The following is a 12,932-nucleotide window of genomic DNA, read 5'->3' on the forward strand; positions in this document are numbered from 1 at the left end:
ACTTATGATTTTCTCAGTGACTATGCTTTTAAACAGAGGCTCTCACACAGGGAAGCTATGAAGGAGGGCTGTGTCTGCCCTGTTTTTATGCTCTAACCAGTGCATTCCATCTGCTTTCTTCAGTGATGTTAAGCAGTCTTTCAGAAAATCTGCTAAAGTTTTTTTTTTTTTAACATCTTTATTGGGGTATAATTGCTTTACAATGGTGTGTTAGTTTCTGCTTTATAACAAAGTGAGTCAGCTATACATATGCATATATCCCCATACCGCCTCAATAATATGGAACGCTTCATGAATTTGCGTGTCATCCTTGCGCACAGGCCACGCTAATCTTCTCTGTATCGTTCCAATTTTAGTATATGTGCTGCCGAAGCGAGCACTCTGCTAAAGTTTTTAACTCACGAAGACAAATGGGAGCTGTTTGATATGTTATAAAGAGAGGTAAGCGGGACTTCCCTGGTGGCCCAGTGGTTAAGAATCCGTCTGCCAATGCAGGGGACACGAGTTCGAGCCCTGGTCTGGGAAGATCCCACATGCCACGGAGCAACTAAGCCTGTGCGCCATGACTGCTGAGCCTGCACTCTAGAGCCCACGAACCACAACTACTGAAGCCTGCACACCTAGAACCTGTGCTCCGCAACAAGAGAAGCCACCGCATTGAGAAGCCCACACACCACCACGAAGAGTAGCCCTGGCTCGCAGCAACTGGAGAAAGCCCGCATGCAGCAATGAAGACCCAACACAGCCAAAAATAAACAAATAAATAATTTTTTTTAAAAGAGAGAGAGGTAAGTGTGGCAAAAAGGGCAACAAAGCCAGTGTTTTACAGGCGTTAGAAGCTCCTAGCTCTCTAAATGGTGACTAAGATGAAGGTATTGAAACTCAGAAGGGCATTTTCTGCTTCAGCAGGTCAGGGACTTCTCCATTTGGAGAGTAGAGTTAATACCCATTAAACCATTATGCTTGTTATTTACATCTCCACTCCAAGCTCTGAGACTGTGTCAAGAATTATATTTTCTTCAAACCTTGTATTCACCTGCTTGGTCTCTTTTAAACTCAATAACTTAACATTTGGCAAAGGAGTCTTACCCACATAGAATGTATACATCATTTCATGGTCACCAAGCACTTGTGTTTTCAGACCTGTTAATAAGGATGGAAAAGTACTGGGTTTACCGAACAGTGAACATTAGATCATGCTTGACAACTTTCTCAATGATGTGGATGAGCCTTATGTGTACTTTCAGCAAAGTAGTCTTGCCCAAGTCTAGTCCATGATGGACTTCCATTTGGGCAATGAGAGGAAATCAGCCAAGGGAATTTCCAGTTTGGCCGTTGTGTAGGCAATAACAAACAACTTGACAATGTGCTGCCTTTTGTTTGTCCCGACACCCATACGACTTCTAGTCATGATTGCCAGTTTGAGGTTCTCCAGTAACGGGGTAGAGACTTTAAAAACTGATAGCTCTTTGATGCATTTCACTGCCTATGTGTTTATTTACATTGTCCTTTTTCAGTGAGGAGCCCACGATGTCAACAAAGGCAGCATTGTGTTTCACAGTGGCCCATTTTGAATCTGTTCCTTTGTACACAGAGAACAGTAAGTTTTACCAACCACAGCCCCATCCCCAGATGCATAAGAGCTCTTCACCTCTGCCTGCCATTTTTCAACCTCCCCACACGAAGAGCCATTCTGCTCTTCCCTTCTACTCCTGTTTTTCACTTAGTAATTATCCTCTCTTCTAAATCTTATAGATCTTCTGTGCATGAGAAAGGGAACATATATATTTACTATTAATTCGCTTTAGAAACAGAGGTGGGTGTTTTAGTAAAGCTGTTTCTCAAAGTCAGTTTTTTAAAAATTATATTGATAAGAACTAAGTACATTTTTCACGTGAAAATATAAGTGCTACATGGAAAAGGACAAAAAAATAGTTCTGCTTCTATATCAGCCTGAAGGTTTATGAATCAAGCAGCCAATTAGTCAATTAGCCAAATAGTTCTCATGAAATGACTCTAAAATATACCGAATCCTGAACCGTCTTCTGGCAGTATCCATTTGGCTTCATTTATTTAATAAGAAATATAGAGAAAGACATTTTTCCACATTGATTTGAAATTTAAAATAAAACCAGAACCATATTTTTGGTTTCCAGATCCAAACGTAAAAGCCATTTTTCTTGTTAAGCTAGGAAGGAAGTTGGTCCACAGTTATCTGTAAATTCTTTCATATTTTTCCCCCATTTACAGTTATAATGAATGGGTTCCATCAGCATGATAGTGAGAAGTTACAAGTTATTTTAACAGCTACCTCATTATTTATATCTGTTGGGAAGATGAGTGTAGCACCAACTTTCTGGACTGTGTACTTGGCTCTGTTAGTATCGTGTCTTTTCTCAAAAAATCCAATTGGGGTTCCCAGCTGTTGTCTGATATTTTAATATTCACACTCACCATTTTTCAGTGTTAAGGTTTATTTTCTATGGCTCAAATGAGAATATATTTCCAAGTCTAGAGTGGCCAGTTTGTTTGTTTGTAAGAGTATTATCTGTTCAAACAGAAGAAAACCTTTAATTCAAGGTTAAAGAAAGCAATAAAGTGATTTAACATGAAAATATAGGAATTAATAACAGGAAAATATAGGAATATAGGTTATTAATTAATAACCTAAATAAATATAAATAAGACACATTAATTACCACTATTTTCTACTCACTTGACAAGGATTCATAAATATTTTTGACATTACCATTTGACTCTAATCTCCAAATTATTTCTCACTAAGCAAATGTTTATTGGGTATATATTCTGACTCAGATACTACTTTTACTTTTGACATATAAAAGGGAGGTCCTCATTCCATAGTGGGTGGAGGTTGGAAAGATATGAACTCCTTTGTTGAAATATACAAAAGGAAATTCTGGAAACATACAGAGAACATAGACCCGTCCACATACAAATCGAAAGTAGCTGACTCTGTAAATGCTATGAAATTCTCCATATCACATCCCAAGAACCATAAGAAAAACAGGAGAAAGTTGAAGCTAAAGTAAAAAAAAAAAAAAAGGAAACCTAAAATGGTACAACAGGGGTGAGGACATTGCATGAGGAAACTAAATCTACAAGGGTTCAAATCCAGAAAGGGAACAGCTGAGTGGGTTTTGGACAGAAGTGTGTACACCGTCAAGTGTACGGACACAGTGATCTCAGACTTGTCCACTCAGCACATACTGGAATGTGAGTATTGAGGTAGCACCTCCTGACTCCTGAGAAAGTCAAGACAAAGTCAGGTGTCTTTGAAGGGCAGAGAAGTTCCCTGGTTGGGGTAGAGAACAGTTAAACTACTGAGTGTGGAAAGGAAATGCTTAAGTGACAATTTGTACATTAAAAAATATTTACAAATATTTATTTGTAAATAAAAATTATTTACAAATATTTATTATTTGCAAATAAAAATATATTTAATATATGGAATGAAACCAGTGCCATTATTTAGCTCCTAAATCAGATGTCTGGTACCACCGATGTAAATGCAGTGAGAATGAGAGATCCATAATGCGGGTTTAGGCCGTGGTGCCCTTCTTTCATGCCCAGTGCATTGTAACAGAGTGTGTTTTACATGAGCCTGGATAATATAGAATAGTTTTAACTCAACAGAATGGAGAAATGGCTTTTAAAAGTCCTCTGCCAAAGGACTGCAGCCTGAAGTTCATGCTGGTAGTTCAAGGAGAAGCAACCAGAAAATCATACAGTTGCCTCTTCCTCCAGTATGAACTCTTCATCAGCTACCTTACTAAGTGAAAACAATAATTTACACATACCAAGGGTATATGCTCAGAAGTTTTGTTATAATAGAGGTGTGTGACAGACCACTGGTCTAGGGTCATATAACATGAAATACCAATATGCCTGCTTAAAAAGTCATTACCTCCAAGAAGTAATACCTATGGAATAATTGCAATCTTTGGTACCTCGGCTGTATGCTCTTCTCCTGAGAACTTTTGATTTCACTGTAATCCTTACTGTAAAATTTAGATCTCCAGTTTGTCCAAGCTGAGGTCTTTCATCTCCAAATCTCACCTGGAGATGTCTGCTTGGAAATACTGTTGTCCCAAACCCAAATTAGCTTCTCATCCCAAGTTTACCATTGTCACCCTCATTTCTTTAGGGTGTGAGACAGAAAAAAGCACAGAAGTTAAGAGCATGGTATTTGGATCTAGGCTGCCTGGATTAAAATTTCTGCTCAGCTATGACTTTCGACAAATTACATTCTTTCAATGAATTTTTGTTTCCTCATTTATAAAATGGGAGAAGCATTAGTACTTACATCAATAACCACATCATGAAACTCTGGAAAATCCACACAAAGCACTGTCTGGCACACAGCAAATGTTCAAAAACATTAGCTATTATTACTTTTTAATCTGTGCTCAAAACCCTGGGGTCATTTTGGACCATCCCACCCACATTTTTAATCTCCTGTTTCCCATCAGTCACCAAGTCCTGTCTGTCCTCCTCTTAAAAGCTGTTCCTGGTCTAATCCCATGGCCACTGCCCTAGAGAGACACTCATCCTTCCAATTTAGGTTAAAGCCAACAGTCTCTGGTGTGGTATTCCTTAGGCAGCCTCTCCCCAACTCTATCTATATATGAATCTAATCTATATACGACTCTAGAACAGGATTCATTAGCACATTAGCATAGGATTCATCTTGTAGATCCTCTCCTCAGAAATCTTCTAGGGCCCTCTGGTCTCTACCAGACATTGTGTAAACCATGCCCTTGGCTTTAATAGCCTTCAAAGTTGGCTTTACTTTGCAAACTTCCTTTGTATCCCAGTCTGCTTTCATTTCCCATTTTCTGAAGTATGTGTTTCACAGAATTTAGCACCAATTCTCCATTTGTTGTCTAATTATATGTTTGTCTTTCCTTCTCAATCCTGAAGGCAAAAGAAGTATGTATTTTACTTTCTTTTTACCCTCCCAAAGTACCTGGCCCCAAACATAGTAAACAGGTTGTAAATATACACTTATTGATCAGTTGATTAAAACATATGCAATATCGGGACTTCCATGGTGGCGGCAGTGGTTAAGATTCCGCCTGCCAATGCAGGGGACACGGGTTTGAGCCCTGGTCCGGGAAGATCCCACATGCCACGGAGCAACTTAAGCCCACGAGCCACAACTACTGAAGCCCCCGCGCCTAGAGCCCGTGCTCCAACAAGAGAAGCCACCGCAATGAGAAGCCCGCGCACTGCGACAAAGAGTAGCCCCCGCTCCCTGAAAATAAAGAAAGCCCACGCGCAGCAACGCAGCCAAAAATAAATAAGTAAATTACAAAAACAATATATGCAATATGGAAAAGGCATGGATGAGATTTATCATGGGTTATTAATGAAAACTTGGATACTGAGATACACTCTTGATTTTTTAGGTGGAAATCAAGAAAACAGCTACTCTCTTCTTCAATATGATATTTAACACCACTGTCTGGGAGTCCACAAATATAAATGAATTATGCCAGGCACTAGAAATACAAACAGGCAGAAAACAGAGTCTTTTCTCAGTCTCCTTCATTCATATTCTATCTGGGGATGGGAAGGTCAAGTTCATAAATATATATGGATAAAACAAGGACATAAAGGGCAGAGATAGGGACAATAAAAGATAGAATGGGATAGAATAGTCTCTGGATCACACCTAACGTGACATTTCTTAGGTATCCTGTTTAACCCTTATGACTGGCTTAAATATTCTAATTTTGATTAGTCAATGCATGTGTATATAATAGTAACGAATCAATTAGGGTTTTGAATTTGGCCACTGAGTGCATATTTTTGAAAAACAAAATGAGTTGTCATTAACACATGGCAAACTGGTGTCTGATGGAGGTGCTTTTTACATCACAATTAAAATGTTTCTGGTGGTACTTTATTATTCATCTTTGGCTTTCCTTCTCCCTAGTTCATTTTTTACTTAAAGTTCTCTTTTTTACTCTCATTTTCTAATCTTCGATTTGACTCCCAGCTCATATTCTCCAGAGATTTTCCCCCTTTTGACCTCAAAGAAATACCAGAGGTATTTATTGGCTTTGTTTAGTGTTGCCGATACTTTTCCACACTCAGTAGGTTAGAATGTCCTGCACTTCTAGCACTAATTAGAGTTTAAATTTGGAAGTATTGTGCAAGTATTGTGCCAAGTAAGAACTATAAGGTTTAGTGCACTGGAATGTCCAATTAGTATCGCTCTTAGCATTAACAGGACTAATTAATACAAATGAGGTATGATCACTTGATATATTAAACTAAATCAACAGGTAATTTTACAAAGCACTAACTGAGATTATTTCTGGCTTCGATGAATCACATATAGTATATGTTAGGAAACAACAACTAAATTTTGAAAATTTAAGTAAAGGCATATGATTTATATAATGGCTAGAATCAAGAGGAAAAAAAAGCCCCAATAGAATATGTGCTGATTAGTGTTATATGCATTATTTTTCAAAGTGTGTTACTCAGTAACTCAGTTCTATAAAATGCTTGGTGAAAAAAATATATACTCCATTGTCAAAAAGGACTGGGAAATGCTATATACCAAGTGGCTCTTTAAAAATTCCCAATACAGATTAAGCTATTAAGGGCCCTGAGAAGTCCTACAATAAACAGGCCAATTTGACTTCCTTTAAGTCAGTATTTCCCTAATTCATTTAACCATGGAACTTTTTTTCTTAGAAAACGTAACTCTGGCAGTCCCAGTGTCGAAGAAGCACACTTCGAGAAAGGCTGGTACAGATTAAGTGCTAAAGAGTTCAGAAGTGAAAGAGGCCACTTGCAGTTGGGGAAAACCACCATGAAGAAGGAGCACAGTCTCCGGACTCGCAGGCTCAGCGGCCATGGCTCACGGGCCCAGCCGCTCCGCGGCATGTGGGATCTTCCCAGACCCAGGCACGAACCCGTGTCCCCTGCATCGGCAGGCGGGCTCTCAACCACTGAGCCACCAGGGAAGCCCAAGAAGGAATGTTTCTGAGTTAGATCTTGAAGACTGTGGTGAAGATGAGGCAGGGGAGGCATCTCAGACAAAGAGAACATTGTGAGCAGAAAGATATACAGGAAAGAGCCCTGTAGGAAAGGCGTAGGAAGGAAGGTTTGGAAGAACCTGTCTGCGGGAAGCAGAAGGTTCCTATAGGGCAGAAATGGGCGCTAACACTAGGAAAATGATACTACATAGTAGAATGGTTAGCAAACTATGTATTCTTATGCATTTTCCCCTCATATTATCTTAATTTCTTACATGTTCATTTGATCATGAAAGTGATTACTTAATTAAAACTTGAATGGTCTAGGCCAGCACTAGACCATGTCCAATAAAAATAATCAGCTACAAATGTACTTTTAAACCTTCTAGCAGCAACATTTAAAAAATAAAAAGAAACAAATTAACTTAATTTTAAAACATATTTTATTCAACTCAACATATCCAAAACGTTATCATATCAACATGTCGGAATTCCCTGGCAGTCCAGTGGTTAAGACTCTGTGCTTTCACTGCAGAGGGGGCCTGGGTTCAACCCCTGGTGGGGGAACCAAGATCCAGCAACCCATGTGGCCCAGCCAAAAAAACCCAAAAAACATGTCATCAATGTAAAAATTGTTAATGGAATTTTTCTCTTTTGGCCAAGTCTTCAAAATCCAGCTTGTATTTTACAATTATAACAGATTTCAATTCAGCCTAGTGACATTTCAAGGGCTCCATCATAACCACATGGCTAGTTCTACCATATTGGACAGGACAGGTTTATACACTAGCATAAATTAGCTGGATAAAGCAGTCAATTTGGATAGCTTTTCAGTAACTTTAATTATGATTGAAAGTTTTAAATTCTTGAAGATTAAATCGGTAAGACATATTTGCTTTACCGGTTTTTGAAATTTATGTTTTATTTTTTGGCTGGATTTGAAATAGGCAAATTAGGTGTAAGTATAGATTAAAAATGAAAATTTCCATTCTCCCTCCAAATCAGCTTATTAATGGAAATAAATTACCTTCTAGCTCTCTTATGGCTCTCTTTCAGCTACTAATAAGTTAAGAGAAGTCAGTAGATTTGTGAAAGTTAAACACGAAGGCTCTGCTACATATGCCAGTTGATTTGTAGCCACATACATGCTCTATGAAACTATTTTTCAGAGTTTTAAAAATTTTAAATGATTTCTCCTGCTGGTGCAGTTTCTTTACACTTCATCACATTTCTAAATAAGTGATCGTGTAACTGAAGATTTCATGTCCCGAAGGCATTATACCAATACTTCCAAATGTTCCTACTTAAAACACAAAGCAGTTTTATTCACACTTCCCATTTTTGATTGCACTAAAGCCATTTGGGGCGGGGGGAAGGAAAAGCTTGACACCTGCTCTCCTGTTTTTGTTTTCTACAAATTGTCTTTACTGAGAGGTTGTAAGTTTCCAAAGCACATTTAATACCCGTCAGAAACTGACTGAATATGGCACATTCTTTAAATGGAAGCCCTGGAAAATCTGCTGTTTTAAAAAGGGAAGATGAACGCCAAGGCAACTGCTGTGCTTCTTAGTAGAGAGCTCTTCTCTAAACCACCAATGTGGACTAGGAATAGAAATAGGAAAATATCCAAGGACACAACATAGTCTTTGAAAGTTCACGGCTTTATTCCAGGGTTTCTGAGCAGCAGTGCTATTAACATACTTGGCCTGACAATTCTTTGTTGTCGGGGCGGGGGGGTGGGGAGGGATGTTCTTTCACTGTGTGACGTTGAGAAGCATCTCCAGCCTCTATTCACTAGATTCCAGTAGCATCACCCACCCCGCCCCCGTCTGTCCTCAAACAGGTCTTGACAAATCAAAAATGTCTCCAGACATTGCCAAATGTCCCCTGGGGCACACAGTTTTCCCTGATTGAGAACTACTACTCTATTCAAAGTCTGAAAATTATATATTTACAAGTATTAGTGTGAGCTCTAGTTTCAGAGTACAAATCCATTAATATTATTATCTATATCTGCTTTTCCTAAGAGCATGTAACCTTTGGAAAATAGATTAGATTTACACAATAATCTCTCGTGTCCCACCTCTTCAATCTCAATGATCTTGTTTTAACTTGCTCTCTAATTTAAAGTTAAATATCCCACATCATTTTTACCGAGAACTGATACAGCATAATGATAATGTAGATTTTCATACACAACCATTATATGCAATAGAGAGTGAAGAGATGTAGCAGCTTGAAACCCCTTAGATATATTTCAGGGTATTTATTAAAATTGTTTTTGTAATGACCTGCACTCCCTAAATAAACAAGAAAGGGACTAAAACTTCACTACCATCAACTTGGTAACTTTCGGTAGTACCACAAAGAAGATGCAGTAATTCATGTTTTAAGTAGACCCTGAAACATTTTCAACCACATAAAACACTGTGTATGAATAAAATGCTTCAAAGCAAGATTTACATTTCTTTTTCTTCTTTAAGACAGTTCAGTAATAAAGCATTTTATACTTAGTAGAGCCTATTCCCTGCCATATGTAAAATCTGTATATTTAAGAATAGTGAAAGCTTATTCCATGTTTTTAAGCTTATCCGTTTATTCTGAAATGACAGAATGTATTATGAGGACAAGAACATGGTAATGTCACAGAGGCAGCACCTGGAACAATGTATACAAACTATTTGTTCTCTACTACCCTCTGGTGGCTTGTTTAAAAAAAAAGTAACAGTTTAAAAAAGAAAAAAAGCCTTAAATAACCATTGCTCTTATCACTGGTAATATCAACAGCTAATATTTGTTGGTAAACACTGTAGTACACTTAATGAAAATTCTCTCATTTAACCCTAAACAGTTGCTTGAGGTGGGTATTATAACTCATACCTGAAAATTAAGAAAACTGAAGCTCAAAGTGTTGATGTATTTTGACATAAATCACAGCAAGATCTTTTTTGATACACCTCCTAGAGTAATGGAAATAGAAACAAAAATAAACAAATGGGACTTAATGAAACTTCAAAGCTTTTGCACAGCAAAGGAAACCATAAACAACACGAAAAGACAACCCTCAGAATGGGAGACAATATTTGCAAACGAATCAACGGCCAAAGGATTAATCTCCAAAATATATAAACAGCTCATGCAGCTCAATATTAAAAAAACACACAACCCAATCCAAAAATGGGCAGAAGACCTAAATAGACATTTCTCCAAAGAAGACATACAGATGGCCAAGAGGCACATGAAAAGCTGCTCAACATCACTAATTATTAGAGAAATGCAAATCAAAACTACAATGAGGTATCACCTCACACCAGTTAGAATGGGCATCATCAGAAAATCTACAAACAACAAATGCTGGAGAGGGTGTGGAGAAAAGGGAACCCTTTTGCACTGTTGGTGGGAATGCAAATTGATACAGCCACTATGGAGAACAGTATGGAGGTTCCTTTAAAAACTAAAAGTAGAATTACTATATGATCCAGCAATCTCACTACTGGGCATATGCCCAGAGAAAACCATAATTCAAAAAGACACATGCACCCCAATGTTCATTGCAGCACTATTTACAATAGCCAGGTCATGGAAGCAACCTAAAAGCCCATCGATAGATGGATGGATAAAGAAGATGTGGTACATATATACAATGGAATATTACTCAGCCATAAAAAGGAATGAAACTGGGCCATTTGTTGAGACGTGGATGGATCTAGAGACTGTCATACAGAGTGAAGTAAATCAGAAAGAGGAAAACAAATATTGTATATTAACGCATATATGTGGAACCTAGAAAAATGGTACAGATGAACCGGTTTGCAGGGCAGAAATTGAGACACAGATGTAGAGAACAAACGTATGGATACCAAGGGGGGAAACCGCAGAGGGGTGGGGATGGTGGTGTGATGAATTGGGAGATTGGGATTGACATGTATACACTGATGTGTATAAAATTCATGACTAATAAGGACGGGCTGTACAAAAAAATAAATAAAATTAAATTAAAAAATTAAAAAAAAAAGAGAGCTCGCCTGACACCAGGAGCCCTGTTATTTAAGAAGACTAATGGGCTTTTTGGCAAAACTCCGAAGTCTTTTCATATTCTCATTTAAATCAATCAAAGTCAACTATTCAATCTGAGAGAGAGAGAGAGAGAAAGAGAGAGAGAGATTTTTAAGGGTAGGCATTTCCCAGCTTAGGCCTGGGAGTTAAAGCGAAATGGGAGATGTGAATTTGCTGTTTCTTTAGTTCTCACATCTCACTGAATCATGTGTGTTTCTAGTATATAAAGACACAAATATTTTTATACAATGGTTCTAATTATAAACCAAGAAGTCCATCTGTTATTTACCCAAAAAAGTCCTGTTGTGATGTTAGAAGGAAACTGGCTAAATGGTGAACTTACGGCCATTTTATAGAATTTTCCAAGATAATTTGAACTTTATTATTATTGTTGTTGTTGTTATTTACTTTGCATGCTTCCTTCAAAAGCTCAACCCAGCATATAGTGTGATTCTACTACCTTTGTACGTGTGTATATGTGCTAGGAGGATGGGGGTAAGGCATGGATTTGAGGGGGATGTCACTCCACAATTTTCCAACAAGAAAAATGAAACCAAAAAACACGGACTTCATGAATCATTTAAAATAGCAAGTGTATCCTGCTCTTTAGGACCATTGCTGGCAAAAATGAATATATTTTAGAGAGTCTCAAGATGTACGCAATTCATTGCCCAGCCCAGACTGAGCCAGGGCAATACTGAATGGTAAATGTTTTATTTTCAAATTGGATAGTCCTTCAAAAAAGTCACAGTGAAGAAGACTGTGCTGATAACTCAAGCTCAGTAACTTATAACTTGAAATTCCCCTTAATTTTTATTATGTGTATTTTGTGAAAAATAGTCAATATGTGTGTTTAATTTAATTAGATTAGATTTTAGGTACAAATGGACTGAAATTCATCCACATGACAAATATTTGAGTGCCTATGAAAGGAGCAGAATTTTTGTCAGTGGGTGGAAATGCGGACTTATTTCCTTGACTTATTTAATTACTCTATGAAGCAACTGATCTATGAGATTGGAGATATTTATTGGCCCTGGCATAAAATCTGATTGAGTAGATTACGTTTATGCAGTATTATTATATAAAACATCAACGTGTTGAATTCTAAGTGAAAACATTGTCATTTCTGGTTTAATACTATTTGAGGTTTTATTCAAACACCATATATTTGAATTTCTGGAGTGCAAGTTAGAGAGTCTACCAATGAAAAGCTTCTTTGGGTTGATTCTTTCCTTTTCGCAGTTCTCTTCCCCAACCTGTCCAAGAAAATGCAGGGCAGCCAGAGGCTATTACTGATAAGAGAGAAGAGCACATCCGTTCATCTTACAGTTTGTATATGAAGAACATTTATTTGTTAGCTTAAATAAGTTGCTTATGCCTTGATTACAACTGTCGTTGTGTACGTTCTGTTGACTGAGCCTGGATCCTAGCTACATATGTAAAACATGGGAAATCCATACATGCTTATGCAGTCAAAGCACTTTAATTAATCATTTAATAGCTGATGAATGCTCATCATAGGTACATTTATTTTCAGTATAAATGTAGGGGATTAGTGAGTTTAGGCCAAATGAAAGAAAAATCAGTAATAGTAACAGAATTATGAACAGAACTCTAATAAATACATAAATTTTCATGATGTAGAAATTAACTTCTGTTATTGGCTATTACCGACATCTATATGTATGCATCAATATACCAATAAAAATATCAAAACTGAACATTAAAAAGGTAAAATTCTACTTTAAAGAAATTTTAAAAATCAGGCTTTTCATATTTACAAAATGAAAACTCCAGAAAAATACATCTTTAATGATATTACCTTATATATTTTAGTTTTACAAATCATTTTCATGT

The 12,932-nt window shown here is 37.3% G+C and overlaps 1 non-coding gene across 1 annotated transcript; it reads right to left on the reverse strand.

The window, feature by feature from the left end:
* Nucleotides 1-273: 273 nt before the first annotated feature.
* Nucleotides 274-380, reverse strand: LOC117308764 (U6 spliceosomal RNA). The gene has a single exon (XR_004522945.1). It is a non-coding gene; the product is annotated as a U6 spliceosomal RNA (small nuclear RNA).
* Between the last annotated feature and the right edge of the window lie 12,552 nt (nt 381-12,932).

The sequence above is a fragment of the Tursiops truncatus genome, chromosome 17 (genome assembly GCF_011762595.2).
Source record: "Tursiops truncatus isolate mTurTru1 chromosome 17, mTurTru1.mat.Y, whole genome shotgun sequence".
Classification (NCBI taxonomy): domain Eukaryota; kingdom Metazoa; phylum Chordata; class Mammalia; order Artiodactyla; family Delphinidae; genus Tursiops; species Tursiops truncatus.